Here is a 5,312-nt window from a genome sequence, read left to right on the forward strand (position 1 = left end):
AGCAACCCGGTCGAATCAACAATGCTTTTTTTGGTGTTATGATCGTTAAAAAAAGTTCTGTGACAATTTAATGTATTTTGAAAAGAATTGTGGTTCATGTATGTGTGACGAGTGGGTGCAGTTTCGAGACACAAGCTCAAGTTGATTTATAAATAAAAGTCCGACTACGCCACCCTAGGAGTTAACCCCAGGGAAAATACTCAAACACTGAGTAAAGCTCACAGGTTCAGTTCCCTCATAAAGTTAGACAGGAGAGATGTGAGTACAATACAAAAATACAAATGTTTATTAATACAAAAGTGATTAAAAATGTTGGACACTAAGATACACATCAAACACTAGCAACCCCACTTCAGATCAAAGAAACACACACAAGCCAAAATAGCAATTATATATATCTGTAAAGCAAATACCAAATAATAACAGCAGGGCGGGGGCTCCCAATGACAGGAATACTGTGGAGTTCGGTTTTACGGGGCACACGTTCATGCGCACACACACACCCGTGCAGTCGAATCACACCATCACACACAAAGTGTACACTGCACACGATAAAGAAGAACCACCACCACAAGGAAAAGCACTCCGGCCGTGGGACCCCAGCTCCTGCAGTAGAAAATAAAAACAAAAAAAGAAACTATAAAAATGAACATGGCAATAGAGACATTCCCAATAAAGCAAAAATAAGAAGGAACAAACAATAACCGAAAAGGATCAAATAGTTGGTCTTGAGATTATTACAAAGCAATTTCAACTCAGCAGATGTTCACACACGCAAATGGGATGACATTAATAGATGTCAATCACATGTATCCAGAGCTATAACCACCTGTTATATATGGACAGTTTCAATAAAGCAAAAGAAAAGAGTTAAATCAAAGAAACAAAACAGGAAATATGAAGCAGGGCACTAAAACGACATGATAAGAATCAAACGAGCAGTCCCCTTCTTGTTATAGTGATGATCGCATCAGCGCGGCTGTATCAACCGCAGCGCTTTAACAGCGTGAGCAGCAACAAACGAATCACGGCAAAGAACGAGAGGGAAAATCCTAAAATGACAAGAGAAGATGTTACCAATCCTCATCCTATCACAATCATGGTTGCGTTTAAACACTTACCATCAGGATATCATGTCAGATAGCACGCTTTATAGCCACGGATTGGTCACAGTCATGCCCATCAATAGCACAATGGGATACAGGGAATCACACCTATTTAGTACGCAAAAAGAGTGTTAAACCCACACAGCCACACCAGCACTATATAACGAGCACTTCACAATAAACATACCTGCTAGGCGAGCAATAAGCACATCCACCAGACAGCGCGAATGGGCACAGCACCAACACATAAAGCTGCACTATGATTAACAGAGACAATTCCACATTATACACACCACACAATCCCCCGAAATCATCAACTATTACAACATAGCGGGCTTACCTACAGGCACTGTCGACACGAGCAAACAAACGGGGAAAACAGATGTGACGCATCCCGGGTGACAACCAATCAGCCTTTAAATGGAAAATACTGCTTGCTGATAGGCCAATATTGCTGTCCATCACCTAATCCCGTTATAGGCCAGGTCCATGGAAGAAAACCAACGGGCCCCAGCCAGCGAGTCCAAAGTCTCCTCAATACGTGGTAGAGGGAACGCATCCTTCCTAGTCTTCGAATTTAAGCGACGGTAGTCCACACACATGCGCAGACTACCATCCTTCTTTTTGACCAGGACGATGGGCGAGGCATAAGGACTACAGCTCTCTCTAATTACCTGAGTTTCCAACAATTGATTGATATGTGCCTTCACCACCTCGTACTCAGATGGAGGAATACGCCGGAACCGGTGCCTAACAGGGATGTCATCCAACAAGGGGATCTCATGGGATATCAAATTAGTACAACCCAGATCCCCATCGTTCATAGAGAACACAGGCACATACTTCTCCAGTAGTGCCCTAACCTTAACCTGTTCTTCTTCTGACAGCACTGCTAAATCGAACAGAGCTATCTGTTCCTGTACAGTGGAGGAACCCTGCACAACCTGTGTACTCACTTTGGCTGTAACAGTCTTAACTTCAGTATCCTCTGGGGGCAAACTGATCACATCCACCTTGTTCACCGTACCAAAAACTGTGCTAGCGTACAGCACTACATCCATAGTACAAACATTAACTATGGGCACATAGTCTGTACCATCATCCACCACTAAAAGAGAAGGAGATGCCAGCAAACCTGCCGGTAGACCCGAAGCTGGTGGTTCAAACAGTACTGTAACGCTCGAATATGTCATCGAATAGTTTGCTGCAATAAATTTCATGGTGCCACCCGCGATGCAACATGCCCGACGTCCCCGCACCTTAACTTGCCCCCCACAATCCGAAACCGACTGAACGTCAACCTGATGGCAATATTGTAAAGCCTGAAGAACAGAATTAGGGACCTGCGACACCAAGGGTAGTCTGAAAAGCGCTGTGCCATGCTGGCCAAAGAGCTCCCTGTAGCAGCGGCTCAGGATGTTCATACCCAGCACCCCAGGAACAGCTGCACACACACCACCAGGAGGATCTCGGACCACCAGCACACCACAACCCAAAACCACTCGGCCACAAAGCTCCACGTCCAGTTCCAGATAACCAATATAAGGGATTGAAAGGCCATTGGCGGCTCGAAGCTGTAACCAATGACACGATCTAAGCCGCTCCTGACCCCATAGCCCAAAATTAGCCACAAAACAACTCTCAGTAAGGGTGGACACCATAGATCCGGTGTCCACCAGGCAAGGTACCTGAACACCACCCATCAATACCACGAGCTGTGGGCAAGTAGACATAAAGCGCGACATAAAATCGGAACCAGATACATTTTTAGAGCCTATCTTTTTCCCAACCAAGTTGCGGCCCTGAGACTCGGTGGGAACTAGTTTTCCGACGGCTGCATAGATGATGACTGTCCACCCCTCATTAAAGCAGAATTCACACGGGCTGATAGCGGAGCCAATATCCGCACCCCCTCGCAATCCCTGGCAAAATGGCCCGGTTGCTGACACCTTCTGCAAATTAAATTAGCCTTAAATGGTCGCGACCTTAACGGGGGATTTTGCAGTTCAGCCGTACTTTGAGTTAACTGGTCCAATTGTTGCTGCTGCTTTCTAAGCATATCCCGTAGTTCACTCATTTCTGACAAGGCTGAACCACTGCTATTATGATGCTGATGTCCCTGCACCCCATATTGAATGCCATAAGCGGATGGGACAGACTGACTTCGACCACGCACCCCACCAGGCATGCCTTCTCTTTCCCAACGAAGAGCTTCGCTGCGAATATCGAACAAGGTAGCAGTGGATTGACGACGCACTAGTTGCTTAAGTTCACGTCGAAGAGTGCAATCATTAACATATTCAACAATATCTCTTAGCAAAACTTCACTATTAGGCATACCATGAGGCGACTGACTTTTAACTTTTTCCAGAAGACTCATCAGGGCCAAGGAGAATTCCACCAATGTCTCCCCCTCCTGCTGTCTTCTGGAAAAGAACGACTCCTGGAGTGCTACATAAGACTTCGTGCAACCATACAAATCACACAATACCTGAATAATTTGATCCGGATCCTCCCTCTCGTTCTTTGCCGTGATTCGTTTGTTGCTGCTCACGCTGTTAAAGCGCTGCGGTTGATACAGCCGCGCTGACGCGATCATCACTATAACAAGAAGGGGACTGCTCGTTTGATTCTTATCGTGTCGTTTTAGTGCCCTGCTTCATATTTTCTGTTTTGTTTCTTTGATTTAACTCTTTTCTTTTGCTTTATTGAAACCATTGCTTTATTGTCCATATAAAACAGGTGGTTATAGCTCTGGATAGATGTGATTGACATCTATTAATGTCATCCCATTTGCGTGTGTGAACATCTGCTGAGTTGAAATTGCTTTGTAATAATCTCAAGACCAACTATTTTATCCTTTTTGGTTATTGTTTGTTCCTTCTTATTTTTGCTTTATTGGGAATGTCTCTATTGCCATGTTCATTTTTATAGTTTCTTTTTTTGTTTTTATTTTCTACTGCAGGAGCTGGGGTCCCACGGCCGGAGTGCTTTTCCTTGTGGTGGTGGTTCTTCTTTATCGTGTGCAGTGTACACTTTGTGTGTGATGGTGTGATTCGACTGCACGGGTGTGTGTGCGCGTGAACGTGTGCCCCGTAAAACCGAACTCCACAGTGATTCCTGTCATTGGGAGCCCCCGCCCTGCTGTTATTATTTGGTATTTGCTTTACAGATATATATAATTGCTATTTTGGCTTGTGTGTGTTTCTTTGATCTGAAGTGGGGTTGTTAGTGTTTGATGTGGATCTTAGTGTCCAACATTTTTAATCACTTTTGTATTAATAAACATTTGTATTTTTGTATTGTACTCACGTCTAACTAACTTTGTGAGGGAACCGAACCTGTGTGCTTTACTCAATGTTTGAGTATTTTCCCTGGGGTTAACTCCTAGTGTGGCGTAGTCTGACTTTTATTTTTAAATCAACTTGAGCTTGTGTCTCTAAACTGCACCCACTCGTCACACATACATGAACCACAATTCTTTTCAAAATACATAAAATTGTCACAGAACTTTTTTTTAATGATCATAACACCAAAAAAAGCATTGTTGATAAACAGCAGCCTCGTAGTCGGCAGGATTTGAACCTGCGCGGGGAGACCCCAGTGGATGTCTAGTCCATCGCCTTAACCACTCGGCCACGAGTACTTAAAAACAGTCATATATAGCTTTTATCTGGCTTGTGGCATCAATACAGCCCAAGCAAATGGCAGAACTGCTTGGTCAGGCAAACCTGCCAGTGTTGCTCTCAAAGCAGCACCTTTGCCATCATAGTCATACTTCTCTCTAGAGATTGCCACCTAGCCCTCCAGTAGCCAAACCTAAATTCCAATGGGAAGAAATTCAACTTGGATATTATCCCTTTTGGATGTTTCTCACATCCAAGAGAACAGGTTTGTGTACCGCCCTATTGCCACTTATATCATAGAACGGATGGAGGATGTCGGTTCGTGGACGGCGAAATTTCCAAATAGTGAGGGTCCGGTTTACATGCCTGAACGGACGCACGTAGGGGGCGACGTAAGCTGTGGTGAGACCCCCGGCGTCCCGCGGTCCCCCTATCTGCCCCCTGACCACTTATAATGCCCAATGCCCACCCTGGGTTGGCAGGGCTGTCCACAGACCCATTAATCATCCCCCTGACCCACTATTTTACCCAAACTGACCAGTGAGACCCCCTGACCACCATGGGGGGTCAGGGCTGTCCA

At 45.0% G+C, this 5,312-nt stretch overlaps 1 non-coding gene across 1 annotated transcript; it reads right to left on the reverse strand.

Moving 5' to 3' along the window:
* Positions 1–4,670: 4,670 nt before the first annotated feature.
* trnas-aga (transfer RNA serine (anticodon AGA)) lies at positions 4,671–4,752 on the reverse strand. Its single transcript has one exon. It is a non-coding gene; the product is annotated as a tRNA-Ser (tRNA).
* Between the last annotated feature and the right edge of the window lie 560 nt (positions 4,753–5,312).

This window comes from Xyrauchen texanus, chromosome 6 (assembly GCF_025860055.1).
Source record: "Xyrauchen texanus isolate HMW12.3.18 chromosome 6, RBS_HiC_50CHRs, whole genome shotgun sequence".
In the NCBI taxonomy this organism is placed as follows: domain Eukaryota; kingdom Metazoa; phylum Chordata; class Actinopteri; order Cypriniformes; family Catostomidae; genus Xyrauchen; species Xyrauchen texanus.